Here is a 23,705-nt window from a genome sequence, read left to right as displayed (position 1 = left end):
GCGGCCGGTCTCCTAAGTAACCCAACGATGCAGCACCAGCAGCCGGGGCATCCCTAAGGTCATAAACCGTCTGGGGCAATAGCCCCAATACATGTCCCCCTCAAAAAATGTGTGTGTGCGTGTATATATATTTATACTAGCTTTTATACCTGGCGTTGCTCGGGAGGTTGACTTACAGTATACAGTAGATAGAGTAAACATTCACTATTTAAATACTTCTCAGTATGAATTTAATTGCTACGTCTCGATATCAATTTAATTGCTAGAGAATGTAAATAATGTAGCATAAAAGATATTTTCTTGTAAACAATGTTTTATGTATTTTCATCCAGTGCCAAGATGTAGAGATTCTTTCCAGTGCAGACTCTGGAGCAAGCAACATATAGTTGCCCATGGGAAAAACACAGACTTTGAAGGTGTATTGCTGCCACTTTCAGGGATTGACCTTGAGCCTTGTTAATTGTCATTGCGAAGGCTAGGCGTACTGGGAACTGTTACCGCATGAACTCGAAAGGAACATCATTTGGAGTGAGGGGAATGCGAGGAATAAAGACAACTTCCCCCTTGGCACATCCTGTTAGTATGGTGGCCTCGATTACGTGATCCATCAACTTCTTGACACACAGTCTCGTCCCGTTGCAAAGTTTCAATGTTTCTCAACAGCATGATAGGTGAGCCAACCTTCAACATCAATCGATGGGCATGTAAGCCAGGTGGCTCGAGAGAGTTTAGAAATTCTGTCGGATAGTACACCGCCTGATCGGGGTCAATAACTGTGTCAGTGGACTTGTACAGCTTTTCTTGACCTGGCAGAGTCATTTGAATTTGCTGATTGATGGCGTTGACTGAATCATTCTTTGGAGCCAGTATTGCCCGTTGACATAACCATTCATGATCTCTGTAGTTGAAGGCGATGTTGGGAAAGACGCTGTTTGTAAGCTCTTCCACCGACTTGGGAAAATTAGCAAAATAATCATGGAAGCTGATTAGATCCGTCCCATTGTCAACTTGAACATCTCCATTGCCCATATTGAGTAATCTGCTGGCAAACTCACCAGCTGTGGCATCTCCATGCAGATGAACTCGCATAGTCAGACTAATCTTCTTCACATGCCTCCACAACACCGACTGCTTCAAGTAAGCTCTCAATTCGTCTGCAGGTGTTCCCAATGGAACAATAGGCAACGTATGCCAACACCAAGACGACACCTCCAATGACTGTATTGTTTCCACGCAAGTCCTGCAGATTTCAATCCAGAGCTTCAAGCACCAACTTGTGTGCCATCGTGCATTCATCCCAGACAGTCATCAAACATTCTTGCAGGACATTTGCCACACCAGTACCTTTGCTGATTTTACAAACAGGAGACGCATCTCGAGTCAAGTTGAGCGGTAATTTGAACGCTGAATGGGCAGTTCTGTCACCATCAAGCAATGTTGCCGCAATGCCTGAGGAAGCAACAGCCAGAGCAATCCTGGATTGTTGTCGGATCATTGCCAACAACAGGTTTATGACAAACGTCTTTCCTGTTCCGCCAGGAGCATCCAAGAAGACAATACCACTGGTGTTTTTCACAACCATGTCCAAGATCTGATTGTACGGTCAGCAACCAAAAGAGGTTAATTCGTTGCAAGATAAGTCTCCAGAGCGCTCATGTCATAGCTTGTTTCTCAAAGCAATTCCTGTCCAAGTATTTAGTTGATGTTCCTTTCCGTAGCGGGAAGTCCCAGTTGCTCAAGTCTCTTTCCAACCATCACGAGGGTCTTTTCTTCAAGTAGGATCAATGACATGTTGAACATTTGCGGAGTACAGCTGTCCAACTGGAGTCCTGGGTTTTGCCATCATGCTTGCAAGAAGAACATCCTCTGAGAGGTGCTCTTTGTACTTTTCCCACAGTTCAAGTGGCTTGGATGGTCCACATGTCGTGAGTATGACAGCAAATAGGTTTTGTAAGCTTGCTGGTAATTGGCAGGTTGCTGCTTCCTCAAAGTCTTGTCCCAATGAGAATCACTCTCAAGTAGTCCCCTTTCTTGACATGCTTGCCGAAAGGTTGTACAAACATGGTCGCCAACAGTCTTGAGGCTAACAAACTATGTCGGGCCTGCTACTTTGTGAAGAAGCAACTGGAGGAAAAAGCACTCGTGGTTGTTTGGGTGCACTGTGTAGATTCTGCCAAGAGCATCACTTGACTTGATTCCAACATGACCTTCAACTGGTGTTCCTTGGACTCTTCGCTTGAAAATTCTTGTAGATTAATTCCACGTATAATATTTTGGAACATCGCAGTATAGGAGTGTCGTTGCAAAGTCATCTTGTTGGCAAAGCTTGAAGAATGCTGTCAGCGTGGTGTCTTTAGGTTGCAAAACTTGTTGTTTCCTTGGTGAAGTAGACTCTCTGTCCATTTTCCAAGTGGACGTTGAGATTAACCACCGTCGGATAGCGGTCGTGAATTGGAAAGTCCAAAATTCGCCATACAGCCTTGTTGCTACTGATGTAATGTCCAGTTTGGAAGCAATCGATTTCATCAATTGTTCTTTCTTGTCTTTCTTGGTGATTGATTTCATCAGTTGTTCCTCCTTGTCTTTCCAAGCCAAATGCTGCTTGATCCGATCCTTTGTTGACATATTTGCAGATGTACTTGATCGCCTTAACGGAGTTGCAATATTCAACATTGACGTGAGATTGAAAGGTCTTGGAAAGAAATGGCGAGTAGGGTACAATCCATCTGTTGTCAACCTCGATGTCCTGGTAACTATTGCCAATCTTCATCTTCATCAATGCAGTGAACCCATCTTCTCCCAGTTTTCTTCTGCGATAAAGTGGATAACCATCATCTCCAGACTGAGTTTCATGGATCAGCTGTCTTGGGAATCTCTTTGTACAGAAGCTATCTTTCAAGCATGGGGAGCTTGGATTTAGTCTTCCACATGGTCCATGGACCACGTTCTTCATGATGATGTCGAATAGCTTTTGATCTTCTTGTGCATTTGGGATCTCTGCACTAATGACAGCATCGAACTGATTTGGTCGGATCTTCTCCTTCAGCCAGATCAGTATATGTGCGTGAGGCAAACCTCGTTTTTGCCATTCGATTGTGCACATGCTGCATTGAGTTTCTCTAAATACCTTGCCCTTCGTGAGGACATTCATGAACTTGATAACCTTTTGTGGAAAGACTCAGGCTACCAGATCTTGTCTATCAGTCGCCGATTGTTCTGGCAAGAGCTCTTGGCGAATTTCTTTCAACGTTGGGTTGCACATAAAAGTAATAAACAGGTCAGGCCTTCCGTATTTTCGCACATATGTCATGGAGTCTTGAGTGTATTGTGCATATGTCGAGGGCTCCCTGTGAAGCTGGAAGGCAAGATAACCATCTGACCAACATTGCTCGTGTTTCCATCGTTGACAACAGCATCTGGCGCTGAAGGTGGATATAGCTGTTAGCGTGAAGTGCCTTCTGATTGAAGCGGATGAAGCGAAATCACTCAGTTTTGATTTTGGCATACATATCAACCAAAAACGGATGGAAAAGATTTCGGCACATCAACAGGTGATTTGAATGGCTCGCCCGCATCATAATTTGATAGGCGTAGAAGGCCATGCACAAAACTTTTTTCCCGACGGTAACATTTCCGGTACTTGTTTGGAAGATTTGAATATCGTATCCGTCTTCGCCTTGCCAAAAGATCAGTGGGTACTGAAGTGCGTCATATAATCTATGGGTTTCAGAAACTCTCTGCAGTTGATTATCACGCTTCTGCAGCACAATATCCCGATTTTCAAATTCCTCAATGATGACGACAGCAACTTCATTGACAGTTGGTGCGTTGTATCGCTGCTCATGCTCTCCTGTTGGCCTTCGGTCAGCCTTGATGACCACTTTGTAGTTATCCGAAGTTATCATTTCCAAAGAGCTCTTGAATGTCTCGACATAACGGTGATGTTCGTGAAGCATCTGCTGCAGTTCCAGAAAAATGTCGGCCCGAATTCCAGGGATGTTGCTCTATCGTAAATGAACTTGAAGCTTTTCATCGCCCATGAAATAAATCTGCAGAAACTTTGGTGGTTCATTGGGCAATGGCAGGAGCGATCCAAGTCGATGGCAAACTTGTCCCTGAATTTTGAAGGTGGGCATGAAGCCTCTCTCTCGAATTTTTTTCCCACCAAAAGAAGTCATCTAAAGGGCAAGAGTTGTAGCGCCTCAAATTTCCCAGAAAGTGCTTGGTTTGGGGAGTGTTCGCAGTCATCACTGACTTGAGTGGTTCTGGTGGTGCAGTAAGTGGGTGTAGTTGAACCTGGCCAGCAGAGCAGCACATGCCAGGTGGCTCTGACTTCAACTTCTGGGCTTCACAATGTTCACAGGTCGTGTCCATGTTTCCAATATCGACCAAGTCGTGCAGATTATATTCAATTGTTGGGTCGTATTACATAGCAGCGTTGTTCATGCAATCTCAAGATATTCATCGAGAAACAGTATTTCTTGCGCCTTGTGCTCGAACCCGACGATCAGTCGCTTGAGGTATTTATTCAGCTCTTGCGGTCGCTTGTCGCAATCATTGATCTTCAAGCCGAGCATTGGTCGATTCTGGCGTTTCTGCTGTTCGATGTATTCTTTGAGCCAATCGTCGACCTTCTCTTTTTTCAGGAGTTTTTCTTTTGGGAGCCATGGTCAGTGAAAAGTAAATTTCTGTAAAAGTGACTTTTAAACCAATCAAAAGTGGCAAAAAGGAGGCAAACTTTGTTAGATGTCCAATGCAATCACAAATCGCTATTGGTTTGTTTTTCAACCAATCAAAGTGACTTTTAACCCGTTAGTGACCGGCCCATCGTGTTTGTACGTCGGTCACTAACGGGCCTTATTCCGATGCCATAGACTTTTACGTCGCGGCATCGGAATAAGTTTACAGAGCAGGGAGCTGTCAAATCTCCCTGCTCTCAGCTGCTAGAGGCAGCTGAGTGCTGGGAGCGTCCCTGCTCTGCCGGGTGAGATCGATATTAGTATCGATCTCACCCGTTTAACCTCTCAGATGCGGTGCTCAATAGCGAGCACAGCATCTGAGTGGTTTTGGAGAGAGGGAGGGAGCTCCCTCTCTCCCCCACCGATACCCGGCGATACGATCGCCGAGTGTCTGTGTCTCCAATGGCAGCCGGGGGTCTAATAAAGGCCCCCAGGTCTGCCTGGAGTGAATGCCTGCTAGATCATGCCGCAGGCATGACCTAGCAGATGCCTGTCCGTGTTAAACGGACAGGCAGTAATACACTGCAATACAAAAGTATTGCAGTGTATTATAAATGCGATCGCAGAATCGCATATTATAGTCCCCTAATGGGACTAGTAAAAAAGTGAAAAAAAAGTTTAATAAAGTTAATTAAAAAAAAAATTTGAAAAAAAATTAAAAACCCAGCTTTTCCCCTTACAAACTGCTTTACTATTAAAAAAACTAAATAAAAGTTAAAAAGTCACACATATTTGGTATCACCGCGTCTGTAACGACCCCGACTATAAATCTATTACATTATTTAACCCGCACGGTGAACGCCGTAAAAAAATTAATAAGAAACTATGGAAAAATTGCTGTTTTCTGTGAATCCTGACTTTAAAAAAATGTGATAAAAAGTGATCAAAAAGTCGCATCTACTCCAAAATGGTACCAATAAAAACTACATGTCTTCCCGCAAAAAAAAAAGCCCTCATACAACCGCATCGGCGAAAAAATAAAAACGTTACGGCTCTTCAAACATGGAGACACAAAAACAAATAATTTTTAAAAAAAAAGCGTTTTTACTGTGTAAAAGTAGTAAAACATACAAAAACTATACAAATTTGGTATCGTTGCAATTGTAACAACCCGCTGAATAAAGTTATTGTTTTATTTATATCACACAGTAAACGGCGTAGATTTAAGACGCGAAAAAGAGTGGCAAAATTTCAGGTATTTTTCTATTTCCCCCCAAATAAAAGTTAATAAAAGTTAATCAATAAATAATATGTCCCCCAAAATGGTGCTATTGAAAAGTACAACTTGTCCCGCAAAAAACAAGACCTTATACAGCTATGTCAACGCAAAAATAAAAACGTTATAGCTCTTGGAATGAGACGATGGAAAAACTTAAAAAATGGCCTCGTCATTAAGGTCCAAAATAGGCTGGTCATTAAGGGGTTAAACCAAAATCAAAATCTGCAAAAGGAGGCAAACTTTGTGAAATGTCCAATCCAATCAAAAATCGCTATTGGTTAGCTTTTCAACCAATAAAAAATAATGATCAGGCAAGTGTGTACTTCGATGCAAATTGAAAAGTGAATGGCAGTGAAAAGTAAATTTCAGTAAAAGCGATTTTTAATCCAATCAAAAATCGCAAAAGGAGGCAAACTTTGTTCAATGCCCAATCAAAAATAGCTATTCCCTGATCGTGCTTCAAACAAACAAACTTTATATAGTTCTATCCAGTATCAGGCTGCTCACACCAACTGCCTTTGATTGTAAAAAGATGGCCGCCATCACCATAGTAACCAGCACAGCACATTGAGCTGCATTTATCAAAACTGTTTAACCCCTTAACGCACCATGACGTAACTGTACGTCATGGTGAGCAGTAAGTTCGCGCACCTTGACGTACAGTTACGTTAGTGCTTTGACAGTTAACCGCCGCGCGGCGCTACACCGCAGCGGCGGTTAACTGTGCAGGGTGTCAGCCCTGCTCTCCCCGTTGCCGATCAGCAGCCTGTCGCCGCTGATATCGGCAGTTAACCCCTTAATTGCGGCGCTCGATTTTGAACGCCACAATTAAGGTCTTTAGCGCCGATCGGCAGCCCCCATGTGAAATCACTGGGGCTGGCGATGGTACCCATGGCAACCGGACGCCAGACAATGGCTTCCGGGTTGCCATGTACAGAAGCCTATGGTGACACAGAAAATACATTATTTTCTAAATAAGTTATTTTATTGCTCAAACGCTGCAAAACATAAAAAAAGTATATACATATGGTATTGCCGTAATCGTACCGACCCGCAGAATAAAGTATAATAGTCATTTATAGCCCAAGGTAAACGCCGTCAAAAATAAATAAAAATCATTGTCAGAATTGCAGGTTTTTGGTCACCTGGCTTGCCGAAAAATTGAATAAAAAGTGATCAACAAAATCGCATGTACCCCAAAATGGTACCAATGAAAATTACAGATTGTCCCGCAACAAATAAGCCCTCACACGGCTCCGGTGGTGAAAAAATAAAAAAGTTCCGGCTCCCAGATTATGGCGATGCAAAATGTGCAGAGTGTTCCAAAAGTGGATAAGATCGGGCACCATTTATCAGTGCGACACCGGCCACATATCTGTGGATTATTATTTATTTACCCCATTATTATACCCTCTTATTATGCCCCTGATGTACTCTGCCCAGCCTACATGTGCCCCAACATTATAAACTGAAATACCAGCAAAACGCCAGAGCTACTACCAAGCAAAATATGCGCTCCAAAAGCCAAATGGTGTCCCTCCCTTCTGAGCCCTACAGCGTGCCCAAACAGCCGTTTATGTCCACCGATATGGCATCGTACCAAAAAATGGTACCAATAAAAACGACAGCTCGTCCCGCAAAAAATAAGCCCCCACACCGCTCTATTGACAGAAAAAATAAAAAAGTAGTGGCTCTTGGAAAGCGGGGAGGAAAAACGAAAAAGCAAAACATGAATCAGTTCGTAAAGGGTTAATTACTTTCTAATGAAAAAACATTTATGACCACATGTGGGGTATTGCCGTACTCGGGAGAAATTGCTTTACAAACGTTGGGGTGCATTTTCTCGTTTATCCTTTGTGAAATTGAAAAAATTCAACATTTTAGTGGAAATAATGTTGATATTAATTTTCACGGCCTAATTCTAATAAATTCTGCAAAAGACGTGTGGGGCCTAAATGCTCACTATACCCCTAGATAGATTCCTTAAGTGGTGTAGTTTCCCAAATGGGGTTACTTTTGGGGGGCTTCCACTGTTTCGGTCTCTCAGGGGCTTTGCAAATTCAACATGACACCCAAAAACATTCCAGCTAAATTTGAGCTCCAAAAGCCAAATAGCGCTCCTTCCCTTCTAAGCCCCGGTGTGGGTCCAAACAGTAGTTTATTACCACATATGGGGTATTTACGTAATCAGGAGAAATTGTTTTACAAATGTTGGGGCGCTTTTTCTCCTTTATTCCTTGTAAAAATTAAAAATGGCTACCTTTTTTCAGAAAAAAAGTAGATTTTCATCTTCACATACTAATTCAAATAAATTTAGCAAAAAAACTGTGGGTTCAAAATGCTAACTATACCCATAGATAAATTCCTTGAGGGGTATAGTTTCCAAAATGGGGTCACTATTGGGGGGTTTCCACGGTTTTCTTCCCTCCAGTGCATTGCAAACGCGACACGGCACTGAAAACTATTCCAGCAAAATCAGAAATCCAAAATCCAAATGGTGCTCCTTCTCTTCTGAGGCCTGCTGTGGGTCCAAACAGCAATTTATTACCACATATGGGGTATTGCTATAATCGGAAGACATTGCTTTACATATGTTGGGGTGTTTTTTCTTGAGGGGTATAGTTTCCAAAATCTGGGCAATAAATATTGAGTTGCATTTCTTGGGTAAAACCTTCTGTGGTACAGAAAAAATTTATTACAAATGAATTTTTGAAGAAAAAAAATGAAATTTGTAAATTTCACCTCTACTTTGCTTTAATTCCTGTGAAACGCCTAAAGGGCTAAAATACTTTGTGAATGCTGTTTTGAATACTTTGATTGGTGCAGTTTTCAAAATGGGGTGATTTATGGTGACTTTCTAATATATAAGGCCCTCAAAGCCATTTCAGAACTGAACTGGTCCCTGAAAAAATAGCCTTTTGAAATTTTCTTGAAAATGTGAGAAATTGCTGCTAAAGTTCTAAGCGTTGTAACGTCCTAGAAAAATAAAAGAATGTTCAAAAAACGACGCAAACATAAAGTAGACATATAGGGAATATAAACTAGTATGTATTTTGTGTGGTATTACTATCTGTTTTACAAGTAAATACATTAAAATTTAGAAAAATGCTAATTTTGCTAATTTTCTCTAAATCTTGGCGTTTCTTACAAATAAATATTGAATTTAATGACAAAATTTTTTCAGTATCATAAAGTACAACATGTCACGAGAAAACAATCTCAGAATCGCTTGGATAGGTAAAAGCATTCTGGAGTTATTACCACATAAAGTGACACATGTCAGATTTGCAAAAATGGGGCTGGTCCTGAAGGCCAAAACAGGCTTAGGGGTTAATAGAAAAACATATCCTGTGACCCATAGCAACCAATCAAAGCTCAGCTTTCATTTTTTTTTTCCCCACTGCGCTGGAAATATGAAAGCTGCACTGTGATTAGTATCACCATAGCAACCAGCACAAATCATTCTACTGACATAAGCCCCAAGATGGCTGCTATCACCATAGTAACCAGCACAACACATTCTTCTCATATAAACTACAGTGGCTCTCATTATGAGACATATATAACATTGTAATTTTCAGTAAACACTAACATTGATTGTCTAATTTATATCAATAACCAAAAGAATTGTCTGTAACATGGATATAAAAATGAACGTTATAATGGATTGTGGCCATAATAAATCTGAAGACATTTCCATTAGGGAGGATTTACATGAACGTGTAATACGTCCCTCCAACGCGCATGATTTTCACGCGTGTCTCACGGACCTATGTTAGCCTATGGGGCTGTGCAGACAGTCCGTGATTTTCAAGCAGCGTATGTCCGCTGAGTGAAACGCACGACATGTCCTATATTTCTGCGCTGTTCGCGCATCATGCACCCATTGAAGTCAATGGGTGCGTGAAAATCACGCGCACCACACGGAAGCACTTCCATGGGACGCGCGTGATTCGCGCAACAGCAGTAAGAAGTATGATTGAAAACAGAAAAGCACCACGTGCTTTTCTGTTTACAAACATACAAACAGAGTGTCATAATGATGGCGGCTGCGCGAAAATGGTGATGACACACGGAGCTGTTAAGTGCCTTTCTGCGCTAATCTCACTCATACCCCTCCCCCATACTATTTACCATTACCAATCAACCCAAATCCATAGTAGCAAAGCATTGATGATTCGCCATCTTTCTGCCTGAAAACACAAATTTGCATAAACACCACCTTTCCTAACCCGGCTTGCTGGACTGTCTCCCACAAAACGGGGTTGTTGGCAAATATACAACCTGCCTATATATACTAACCTTTATCTAGTATAGTAGAAGAACTGTGATGTCTCCCGTGTTACATGTAGGAGTACGGTTTTGTGAGGAATATTGTGCGTCCTCTCCTGGATGTGGATTCTGGTGGCAGCAGGCGGTGTATTAGATATGTGTTTGGTCTCTGAATAGTGTACCAGGAAGCAGATTGGAAGCAGATTATGATGTCAGCAGCAGCAATGTGACATCACTCTGGTTGTTACATCCCTACCAGCAGCCAATCAGGTAAGCTTTTATAATTTCCAAAGCAGCTATTAAAAATCCAAGCAGCGATTTGATTGGTTGTTATGGCTTACAGATGACGTGATCCATTTAAAACCAATGAAAAATCGGGCTTCAAACAAACTTTCAAAACTATATGATGTATATATATATATATATATATATATATATATATATATATATATATATATATGCGTGTATATGTGAATATATATGTGTGTATCTATATGTATATATATGAGATAGCATATATATAGCACTACGACCCTATAGCTATGGATAGGATTAGATACAGCGGCTTAGCAGACAGTATCGCACATGATAGGCTTAGATAAAGGGCTCAGCTCGCTGACATTGCGGTTTCAGCGCTGGACACAGGAAAGATAAGTATAATAATCGCTTTGCTTTTTTATGTGTTACAATTTTTTATTGTGTTTGTGTTTCGTTACAGGTTCGGTTGTTGGACAACTTTGGATTTGAGGACTACTACGCTGATATGTAACATATAACTTTATTGATACGGACGTTTCTATATGCATCCCTCCCCTGGAATTCCATGGTTAACTGTCCTACCGGCAGGGGACAGAAAAAGTTCCATTGTATTTGCAACTGCTTGAAACTGAACATTTTAATTTACATTTTTGTCGTTTATTTTTACTTTTCTACAAATAATTAAGCTCAATTGAGCTTGAAGTGAAGCTTGTATTTTGCTGATAAATCCTGCAGGGTACATAAATGAAACTGTAATACTCCACAGCTCTGCAGGATTATTAGATTTTTCAGGTTTCTAAAAGACGAAATTGTGATATTATTTTAGGGAATTGTATGTTGTGCAATTCCTTATTACTTAAAATAAAAATCATATACAGCTTTATATATCAAGTAAACTAACAGCAGGCTGCCAAGACATTTATAACTAAGGCTAGTTTGCAGGGGCGTAGCTAAAGGCCCATGGGCCCGATGCAAAAGTTTTCCCTGGGCCCCCCAACTTCTCTTCATGACCGACGGCCCACAGATTTCAGCTGCATCGCTGGGACTCTTAGGTGACCCATCGATGCAGCAGTAGCAGCCAGGGGCGTTGACCCCTATATATAGACTCCTTTAGCTCCGCCACTGCATAGGATTAGATACAGTGGCTCAGCAGACAGTATCCCACATGATAGTATTAGATACAGGCAGGGCCGGACTGGCAAATGCCAGATGGGCCGGGGTCCCCAGTGGGCCGCTCTCTTCTTACCCACTAGCCACATCTTTTTTTTCCCCCTGAGCGGTACACGCCTTGCACAACACACTGCCTACTACCGTCACGGATTGTGTAGTGCAGTGAGTGCAATGTGCCATTCCAGTCAGCAATACCATCCCTCCAATGTCAGACGGGATCTTCCAGTGGGGCCACACTCTCAGCACTCACTACAACGCTCCAGCCCTGGACCTTCTGTGGAGCCTGCTGGCTGCTTTTAAAGGGAATGTGTCGCAAATTAAATTATTTTTTTAAGTGTCGTTACTTATTTCTATTATATTTTTTTACGTATTAAAAATCGAATAATAATTTGACATGTTTTCCTATGTTGGCCACCAGGAGGAGCACTTCCAAGAATTACAGCAAGGTGAATAAGGCAAAGCAACCCGACTCACAGCTGCTGTAAATATGGGAGGGAATCTCACCCACCCTCCCACAAGCCAGGAAAAGGTGTCTTCAAATTGCTAAGCAGTGTCCGGCAGCCATTTTGGGTGTGATTCTGCAGCTGGCAGAAGTTATAGTACACACCAAAAGGCTAAGTGTATGTTCACAAGCTTACTAAACAAAGGGAAAACAGCTCCTGATTTTCAGCCATTTTTTAATCAAACTCGCGTTTTTTAACAGCCGTTTTTGGAGCTGTTTTTCTATAAAGTCAATGAAAAACGGCTCCAAAAACGTCCCAAGAAGTGATGTGCACTTCATTTTGGTGGGCGTCTTTTTACGTGCTGGTTTTGGAAAACTACCACATAAAAAACGCTCTGTCGGAACAGAACGCCGTATTTCCCATTGAAATCAATGGGCAGATGCTTGTAGGCGTTCTGCTTCCGATTTTTCAGCTGTAAACATTGTGTGTGGCCTTACCCTTAGGGCTTATTCAGACGAACGGGATATACGTCCGTGAAACGCGCGTGATTTTCACGCGCCTCGCACGGACCTATATTAGTCTATGGGGTCGTGCAGACAGGTGCGTGATTTTCACGCAGCATATTTCCGCTGCGTAAAAGTCACGACATGTCCGTTCTTTGAGCGTTTTTCGTGCATCATGCACCCATTGAAGTCAATGGGTGCGTGAAAACCACGCATGTAACACGGAAGCACTTCCGTGGGACGCACCAGCAGTGAAAATGATGAATGAAAACAGAAAAGCACCACATGCTTTTCTGTTTACAAACATCCAAACGGAGTGTCATAATGATGGCGGCTGCATGAAAAGCACGCAGCCGCGCATCATGCAGGGCTGACACACGGAGCTGTTAAGTGCCTTTTGAGCAGGCAAAACGTCACGTTTTTTGTGTGCGCAAACAGCACACGCTCGTGTGAATCCAGCCTTAGGCCGGGTTTACACGAGCGTGTGCGTTTTGCGCACACAAAAAATGCTGCGTTTTGCGCACACAAAAAATGCTGCGTTTTGCGTGCACAAAAGGCACTTAACAGCTCCGTGTGTCATCAGCATATGATGCGTGGCTGCGTGATTTTCGCGCAGCCGCCATCATTATGGCACTCCGTTTGGATGTTTGTAAACAGAAAAGCACGTGGTGCTTTTCGGTTTTCATTCATCCTTTTCACTGCTGTTGCGCGAATCACGCGCGTCCCACGGAAGTGCTTCCGTGTGACATGCGTGGTTTTCACGCACCCATTGACTTCAATGGGTGCGTGATGCGCGAAAAAAAAACGCTCAAAGAACGGACATGTCTTTTTTTTACGCAGCAGACATACGCTGCGTGAAAATCACGCACCTGTCTGCACGGCCCCATAGACTAATATAGGTCCGTGCGAGGCGCGTGAAAATCACGTGCGTCGCACGGATGTATAACACGCTCGTGTAAATTAGCTCTTAGAATGATGAAAGTGAAGGGAATGACTTTTCAGTTGACCGGTTCACACGCCGTGTATTTGACACGTTTTTTTATGTTGCATATTTTAAGTGCAAAAAAACACATTAAAAAAACGCTTGATTACACTTGATTTTGCGTGTTTGGGGGGATTTGTGTGTGTGTGGGGGGGGGGTGCTCGCCGCTGATTCTTCAAAACAGCTGATAAGCGGTTAATAGTTGATAAAGTCTTAAAGGGGTCGTCCAGGAAAACATGGCGCCGCACCTGTCCTCAGGTCGTGTGTGGTATTACAGCTCTGTCCTATTCACTTCAATGGAGGTGAACTGCAATACCAGACACAACCTGAGGACAGGTGCGGCGCTGTGTCTCCAATCCGGACACCCCTTCTGTCCTGAGATGACCCGACGGGGGAGGCGGCTGTCAGAGCCACCCACCGCCATCACTGCAGACAGAACCACACAACTACGGCATGAGGGCAGGGCTTGTCCTGAGTGCACTGTCTCTTGTTATGGACAGATTTATAGTCACATGAACCCCATCTGATGAAACGGTAATCTAGGTCCAATTACATGACAGAGGGGGATCACCAAAAACGCTGTGCACCCTCAGCCCGTCCATCCAGCCCTTTCCTGGTTATATCTGCTTCTGGGAAAGCTGGATGACCACCATTACCCCTCCTACTGGAGTGTTTGGGGATGTGACTAATGAACCTCTCACACTCCAGTAGGAGTGGTAATGGTGGTCACCCAGCTTTCCCAGACCCCTGAACGGTAAATCTCTCTAGTTGTGCTGAGACTGTTTGGGGATGTGACTAATGAACCTCTCAGTCTCAGCACAACAGAAGAGATTTATCGTTCAGGGGTCTGGGAAAGCTGGGTACCACACTAACAGCCGGCATATTATCACCCAGCTTTCCCAGGACAGTTACATCATGTGTCCTTTATACAGAGTCTCCTGCACGACTACAGGGGGCCCGTTGGGGGAGGGGCCCGTCGGCGGGGGGGGGGGGGCCGTCGGGGGTCACGAGAGCGGCGGTCTGTGAGATAGAGAGTGGGACAGACAGAGAAACACACATCTTACCTGCAGTGCAGCTGGTCTTCATGATGGCGCCTGCTGTCTCCCTGCAAACAGCTGCTCTGCTGTGTGACTCTGACCTGCGTCTGCGCAGTACAGAGCCAGAGAGCAGAGTCAATGGAACGGCTCCCGTTCATTGATTCCTATGCACTGTAGCTGCCGTATTCCATCTCTGTATGTGTCGTTATTCGACACATACAAAGATGAAAAACAAAATGGCAGCCCCCATAGTGAAGTAAAAATTAGAAGAAAAAAGTAAAACACAAAACACACAAATAAATTACATTTATTTTAATAACATACTAAAAGCAATATTATATATAAAAAAAAAAAAAATTGCGACACCCGTCCTTTAAATGCAGCCAGGACTCTGTCATCAGTGTGCTGCAGCAGCAGTAGTGGCAGAGCCCGTTGAGATCCTGCCTCCTCCTCCCTCGCAGCACCTTTCTGTAACACGATACAGATTGCACTGTAGTCGGCACTGACAGGAGGGGAGGGTAGTCTGCAGACAGAGGAGTACAGGAAAATAACAAGGGTCTTCTGTCCTCTACCCCCTCTAGCTGCTCTCTCCTGTCTTCTGCTCCCCCCTCTAGCTGCTCTCTCCTGTCTTCCCCCTCCCAGCTACTTTCCCGTGTACTCTACACCGCACTATCTACTCTGTCCTGTTCTCTGCCAACCTAGCTGCTGATTTACTAATGGCCCCTTCTACCACTGTCCTGGGATGCGGGAAATAGCAGTGGGTAATTGCCCTTGCTTCTTAAAGAGGCTCTGTCACCACATTATTAGTGCCCTATCTCCAATATAAGAAGATCGGCGCTATAATGTAGGTGACAGTAATGCTTTTTATTTTGAAAAACGATCTATTTTAAACCACTTTATGAGCGATTTTTAGCTAGTGTGCGTTGTACAGAGGAGTGTATGACGCTGACCAATCAGCGTCATGCACTTCTCTCCATTCATTTACACTGCAATAGCGATATAGTTATATCGTTATGTGCAGCTACATACACATACACAAACACTAACATTACTGTATTGTCCTGATAATGAATATACATCACTACCAGACTGGACTGGCCTCTGTTTATTCAGAATCCTGACATGTCTGCAGCGTCTCTGTGAGATTTACAGCAAGGCAAGCGTAATCTCGTTTGAAATGACAGGTTACATCGTAATCTCGCGAGATTACGCTTGCCTTGCTGTAAATCTCACAGAAATGCTACATACATGTCAGGATTCTGAATAAACATCACGTCCAGGCTGGTAGTGATGTACATTCGTTATCAGGACACTGCAGTAATGTTAGTGTTTGTGTAAGTGACTGCACTAGCGATATAGCTATATCGCTAGTGCAGTGTAAATGAATGGAGAGAAGTGCATGACGCTGATTGGTCAGCGTCATACACTCTTCTGTACAACGCCCACTTGGTCTAAAGTAAAACACGCCCACTTGGACATTAAGAAACTCATTGGGATAAAGCTAAAAATCGCTCATAAAGTGGTTTCAAATAGATAGTTTTTCAAAATAAAAAGCATTACTGTCACCTACATTATAGTGCCGATCTCATTATATAGGAGACAGGGCACTAATAATGTGGTGACAGTGCCTTTTTAAGGTTTCCCACATGTTAGAAATCCAGAAATCAGCTATCCGCAGAAAAGGTAAATGTGTAATGTGTGTGTAAATTATGTAATTGTGTTTAAATACTGTATATGTGTGTGTTATGTACACTACCGTTCAAAAGTTTGGGGTCGCCCAGACAATTTTGTGTTTTCCATGAAAATTCACACTTTTATTTATCAAATGAGTTGCAAAATGACTAGAAAATATAGTCAAGACATTGACAAGGTTAGAAATAATGATTTTTATTTCAAATAATAATTTTCTCCTTCAAACTTTGCTTTCGTCAAAGAATGCTCCATTTGCAGCAATTACAGCATTGCAGACCTTTGGCATTCTAGCTTCTTAATTTGCTGAGGTAATCGGGAGAAATTTCACCCCATGCTTCCAGAAGGCCCTCCCACAAGTTGGATTGGCTTGATGGGCACTTCTTGGTAACCATACGGTCAAGCTGCTCCCACAACAGCTCTATGGGGTTGAGATCTGGTGACTGCGCTGGCCACTCCATTACAGATAGAATACCAGCTGCCTTCTTCTTCCCTAAATAGTTCTTGCATAATTTGGAGGTGTGCTTTGGGCCATTGTCCTGTTGTAGGATGAAATTGGCTCCAATCAAGCGCTGTCCACAAGGTATGGCATGGCGTTGCAAAATGGAGTGATAGCCTTCCTTATTCAAAATCTCGTTTACCTTGTACAAATCTCCCACTTTACCAGCACCAAAGCAACCCCAGACCATCACATTACCTCCACCATGCTTGAGAGATGGCGTCAGGCACTTTTCCAGCATCTTTTCAGTTGTTCTGCGTCTCACAAATGTTCTTCTGTGTGATCCAAACACCTTAAACTTCGATTTGTCTGTCCATAACACTTTTTTCCAATCTTCCTCTGTCCAAGGTCTGTGTGCTTTTGCCCATATTAATCTTTTCCTTTTATTAGCCAGTCTCAGATATGGCTTTTTCTTTGCCACTCTGCCCTGAAGGCTAGCATCCCGGAGTCGCCTCTTCACTGTAGACGCTGACACTGGCGTTTCGCAGGTACTATTTAATGAAGCTGCCAGTTGAGGACCTGTGAGGCGTCTATTTCTCAACCTAGAGACTCTAATGTACTTGTCTTGATGCTCAGTTGTGCAGCGGGGCCTCCCACTTCTCTTTCTACTCTGGTTAGAGCCTGTTTGTGCTGTCCTCTGAAGGGAGTAGTACACACCTGTTTTAGGAAATCTTCAGTTTCTTGGCAATTTCTCGCATGGAATAGCCTTAATTTCTAAGAACAAGAATAGACAGTCAAGTTTCTCTTTTTCTAGCCATTTTGAGAGTTTAATCGAACCCACAAATGTAATGCTCCAGATTCTCAATTAGCTCAAAGGAAGGTCAGTTTTATAACTCCTCTAAACAGCAAAACTGTTTACAGCGGTGCTAACATAATTGCACAAGGGTTTTCAAGTGTTTTCTAATCATCCATTAGCCTTCTAACACAGTTAGCAAACACAATGTACCATTAGAACACTGGAGTGATGGTTGCTGGAAATGGGCCTCTATACACCTATGTAGATATTGCATTAAAAACCAGACGTTTGCAGCTAGAATAGTCATTTAGCACATTAACAATGTATAGAGTATATTTCTGATTAATTTAATGTTATCTTCATTGAAAAAAACTGTGCTTTTCTTGCAAAAATAAGGACATTTCTAAGTGACCCTAAACTTTTGAACAGTAGTGTATATACTTTATATATGTGCATACAGTATGTGTGTCTAATGTATCTGCATAAGGCCCCAATCACATCACGTTATTGCCCTACGTTTATTTTATACTTTAGGAAAGATCCTAACATACAAGATAAACGCGTTCATAGGGCTCAATTATCCCAGCGGTGGTCAGCTATGGGGGCATTATACTGTGGTGGTCAGCTTTGGGGGCATTATACTGTGGTGGTCAGCTACGGGGGCATTATACTGTGTGGGGTTCAGCTATGGAGTGTATTACACTGTGTGGGGGCAGCTATGCTGAGCATTATACTGTGGTGGTCAGCTATGGAGAGCATTAAACTGTGTGGGGGCAGCTATGGTGAGAATTAAACTCTGGTGGTCAGCTATGGGCGCCTTATACTGTGTGGGGGCAGCTATGGGGGGCATAATACTGTGTGGTGGCATTATACTGTGGGGGTAGCTGTGGGGGCATTATACTGTGGGGTCACTCATGGGGTCTGTCGGGCAAGGCAGCTGGGCATAGGCATGCTCAGGGGTCTGGTGCTGGTGGTGTTTGGGAGGGCCCGATCTGAATTCTTGCACCTCGGCCCATGAGCCTTTAGCTACACCCCTGGTCCCAGGCAGAGTGCTAGTAGTGCTCTGCCCGGGACTATGGCTTTGGGGCTGCCCCTGACAACACTGTCCATATGTGGACAGTGATGTTACCGGCTTCTACTGAAGCGGAATCCCCAGCCAGAGCATCGGCAATGCTCTGGCTGGGGATTCTACTCCTAGAGGGAACCCCAATGGTCACTACCTACAGGGAAGGTGGCTGTGTGGTGCTACCAGGGAGGATGGCTGTGTGGCACTACCAGGAGGGGTGGCTGTGTGGCACTACCAGAGGGGGTGGCTGTGTGGCACTACCAGAGGGGGTGGCTGTGTTACCCAAGGGCCCACATAAACCTGGAGCCAGCCCTGCATATATAGCAGTGTCATCAGGAGCTTTCCCATGGCCAGGGTCCCGTGGCAGAGCGCTAGCTGTAGCTCTGCCCTGGGAAAGCTCCTGATGTCACTGTCCATATATGTTTCTTATAGCTGGAGTTTCTTAGCAGATAATCAGCTAGTGCTCTGCCCATGGACTCCAGCACTGCTCCTAAAGTGACTGACCATATATAGACAGTGAATTCAGGGGTTTTCCCATGGCCGGTCCCCGGGTGACATTTACCAATGTGTACCTTACAGTGGGATAAGTTTCGGCCTTTTGTCAGAAGTATACCTCGGGGGTCCGACATACCTCTGACGGAAGCCCTAAACGTGACGTAAATGGGGCCTAATGTGTATAGAATGTGTATATGTTGTATGTGTGTATAATTTGAATGTGTGTGTAATGCGCATACTGTATGGGTGTGTAGTCTGTGTAATGTGTATATGTGTGTATATGTGCTTGCTATGTGTATATGTGCTTAATGTGTATACGTGTGTAATATATAGTATGTATGTATGTATATATATATATATATATATATATATATACACACAAATGTATATATATATATATATATATATATATATATATATGTGTGTGTAATTTGTTTTGGTGTGTATATGTGCGTGCTGTATATGTGTAATGTGTATATATGTGTGAAATGTGTATTACATTCACACTGCCTGACACAATTTTTTGGTATTATCTTAAACAGGTCCCCGTTCTCTTTTTGCGCTACTCGTGTATTTCAAATCTGGTAATCAGACCGTTCCTGTGTAAGAGCTGTAACTGGTGTACACATTCTGCACATTACATTCAGCTCTCATACACCAATTCTGTGGGATTTACAGATATAAGAAATATCTTGGGAGCATGGAAGGAAAATGGTGCTTCAGACAGCATCGAAAACTCAGTTCAGACATTGATCATACTAAACAGAACATGCATTGATTTGGTTTAGATGGTGAGTGGCCCTCACCTATTATCCTGCAGCTCCAGAGTCCGAGCCCAGCATGAGCTGGTTCAGCTCACACAGCTTAAGACATAAATACTAAAACCTAAGGCCATGGCCAGGAAGCAGTGGTACGAAAGTAAAGTTTGTCCACTAACTCTCACCCCCCCCCCTACTACTAGTAATTTGTGAATATATTTACTTTAATTACCTGTCATCCCCTTTCCCAGCATGGGGAACTATAACTGACAGCATGCCCTGACAGTTGTAGACCTAAAGGACATGCTGGGAGTTATACTTTTACACACAGATTTCCTTTAACAATTAATACGTTCCTAAAGGGGTATTCCCATTTTGTAAAAGTGATTGCATATTCAAACATATGCCATCACTTTATGATCTAACACCTATGGGACCTCCACTAATTCTGAGAATGAAGGGGCTGCTGCGCTGATTTAGCGCTGCGACCACTTTACTGTTTTCCCCCCTGTAGCGATGCTCCCGTCCACCTGGCTGTGCAAGGAACTACGGACTGCCCCATTCACTTGTTGTCTAAAGGGTGAGCCCAACGTGCCCCAGTCCGACTCTGGACAGCATGCATGGAGAGATGGTTGACCTGTGTGCTTTAAAATGCCAGGGCTGATTTAAAGTCCCAGTCCGGCCCTGGATACAGGGCCCAGCAGACAGTATCACATAAGATAGGACTAGATACAGGGCCCAGCAGACAGCATTACACATGAGGGCATTAGATACAGGGCCCAGTAGACAGTATTTTTAGGGCTTGTAACGGAATTGCTGCAGAAATTTTCTGCAGCATTTCCGTTGAAACTAGCATTCCGCTGTGGAAAAACTGCACCATTTCCTGAGGTTTTTACTGCAGAAAATGGTGTATACTTTGCTGCGTTTTGAATTGACATGCTGCGGAATGAAAAAAACCGCACCACAGGTTAATTTCGGGACGGAAATCTTACACCGCACGTCGATGAGATTTGTTAAATCTCACTCATTATGCTGCTACTGCATTCCACTGTGTATTTTTCATCTAGAACCATTTTCTTCATTAGCGGAAACCAACTTCTTTTTGGCCAGTATAGAACTATTAACCCCTTCAGGACGGAGCCTGTTTTGGACTTCAGGAAGAAGCCGATTTTTCAAATATGACATGTGTAAATTTATGTGGTAATAACTTCAGAATCCTTTTACCTATCCAAGTGATTCTGAGATTGTTTTCTCATGACATATTGTGCTTTATGTTAGTGAAAAAATTTGGTTGATTAAATTCAATACTTATTTGTAAAAAACATCAAGATTCAGAGAAATTTAGCAAAAATTTCCATTTTTCTAAAGGTAAATGTATCTACTTGTAAAACAGATAGTAATACCACACAAAATACTTTCTATTATATATTTCCCATATGTTTACTTTATGTTTGCATCATTTTTTGAACATCCTTTTATTTTTCTAGGACGTTACAAGGCTTATAACTTTAGCAGCAATTTCTCATATTTTAAAGAAAATGTCAAAAGCCTAATTTTTTTAGGGACCAGTTCAAATCTGAAGTGGCTTTCAGGGCCTTATATATTAGAAAGTCCCTATAAATCACCCCTAAAACTGCACCCCTAAAAGTATTTAAAACAGCATTCAGAAAGTATTTGAACAGAAATTAAAAGCAAAATATAGGTGAAATTTCCAAATTTCATTTTTTTTTTGCCAAAATTCAGTTGTAATACGTTTTAAGGTTTTACCCAAGAAATGCAACTCAATATTTATTGCCCAGATTCTGCAGTTTTTAGAAATATCTCACATGTGGCCCTAGTGTGGTAATGGACTGAAGAACTGGCTTGAGAAGCAAAAAAGCACCTAGTGGATTTTGAGGTCTCCTTTTTTTTTTAAGGAATATTTTAGACACCATGTCAGGTTTGAAGAGGTCTTGTGGTGGCTAAACAGTCAAAACCACCCAAAAGTGTCCCCAGTTTGGAAACTACACCCTCAAAGCGTTTTTCTTGGCGTATAGTTAGCATTTTAGTTATTTTGCAGAATTTAGTGGAATTAGTCTGTGAAGATGAAAATCTACTTTTTTTGCGCTAAAACATAGATTTTTTTCCTTTTTACAAGGAATAAAGTAGAAAAAACACCACAACATTTGTAAAGCAATTTCTCTCGATTACGGCAATACCCCATATGTGGTTTTAAACTGATGTTTAAAACCACGGCAGTGCTCAGAAGGGAAGAAGCACCTTTTGGATTTTGGAGCACAGATTTTGCTGGAATGGTTTTCGGTGCCATGTCGTGTTTGCAACGCCCTGTAGAGACCAAGACAGTGGAAACCCCCCCCAAAAGGGACAACATTTTGGAAACTACACCCCACAGGTTTTTTGTAGAATTTAGTGGAATTAGGCCGTGAAAATTAATATCAACATTTGTGTCCACTAAAATGTTTAATTTTTTAATTTTTACAAGGGATACAAGAGAAAAAGCACCCTAACATTTTAGCCCTTTCAAGACCGAGCTCATTTTGACCTTCATGACCAGCCCCATTTTCTCAAATCTGACATGTGTCAATTTATGTGTTAATAACTCTGGAATACTTTTGCCTATCCAAGCGATTCTGAGATTGTTTTCTCGTGACATATTGTACTTTATGTTAGTGGAAAAATTTGGTCAATAAATGCATTGCTTATTTGTGAAAAACACCAAAATTTAGAGAAAATTTGCAAAAATTATGATTTTTCTCATTTTAAATGTATCTGCTTGTAAAACAGATAGTAATACCACACAAAATTGTTACTATTTTATATATTCCATATGTCTACTTTATATTTGCATAGTTTTTTGAACATTATTTTATTTTTCTAGGACGTTACAACGTTTAGAACTTTAGCAGCAATTTCTCACATTTTCAAGAAAATGTCAAAAGGCTATTTTTACAGGGACCAGTTCAGTTCTGAAGTGGCTTTGAGGGCCTTATGTACTAGATAGACCCCATAAATCACAGCATATTAAAAACTGCACCCCTCAAAGTATTAAAAATAGCATTCAGAAAGTTTCTTAACCCATTAGGCGCATCACAGGAATTAAAGCAAAGTAGAGGTGAAATTTACACATTTTATTTTTTTTGCTGAAATTCATTTGTAATAAAAAAAATTCTGTAACACAGAAGGTTTTACCCGAGAAATGCAACTCAATATTTATTGCCCAGATTCTGCAGTTTTTAGAAATATCCCACACGTGGCTCTAGTGTGATAATGGACTGAAACACAGGCCTCAGAAGCAAAGGAGCACCTAGTGGATTTTGGGGCCTCCTTTTTTTAGAATATATTTTAGGCACCATGTCAGGTTTGAAGAGGTCTTGTGGTACCAAAACAGTGGAAATCCCCCAAAAGTGAGACGGTTTTGGAAACTACACACCTCAAGGAATTTATCTAGGGGTATAGTTAGCATCTTGACCCCACAGGTCTTCTGCTATATTTATTGGAGTTTGTCTGTGAAAGTGAAAATCTCCTTTTTTTCTGAAAAAATATTTAAAAAAAATAATCTTTGCAAGGAATAAAGATTAAAAAGCACCCCAGAACTTGTAAAGCTACTTCTCCCGATTACGCCAATACCCCATATGTGGTACTAAACTGCTGTTTGGACCCACAGCAGAGCTCAGAAGGGAAGGAGCGCCATTTGAATTTTGAAGCGCAGATTTTGCTGGATTGGTTTTCAGTGCCATGTCGCGTTTGCAACGCCCTGGAGTAAGCAAAACAGTGGAATCCCCTCAAAACGGACCCCATTTTGAAGACTACACCCCTCAAGGAATTGTTCTAGGGGTATA

At 42.3% G+C, this 23,705-nt stretch overlaps 1 pseudogene; it reads right to left on the bottom strand.

Moving 5' to 3' along the window:
• Window positions 1-314: 314 nt before the first annotated feature.
• Window positions 315-3,905, bottom strand: LOC142692968 (uncharacterized; annotated as a pseudogene).
• Window positions 3,906-23,705: the final 19,800 nt, after the last annotated feature.

The sequence above is a fragment of the Rhinoderma darwinii genome (assembly GCF_050947455.1).
Source record: "Rhinoderma darwinii isolate aRhiDar2 chromosome 5 unlocalized genomic scaffold, aRhiDar2.hap1 SUPER_5_unloc_41, whole genome shotgun sequence".
In the NCBI taxonomy this organism is placed as follows: Eukaryota; Metazoa; Chordata; class Amphibia; order Anura; family Rhinodermatidae; genus Rhinoderma; species Rhinoderma darwinii.
This window is presented reverse-complemented; position numbering and strand designations above follow the sequence as displayed.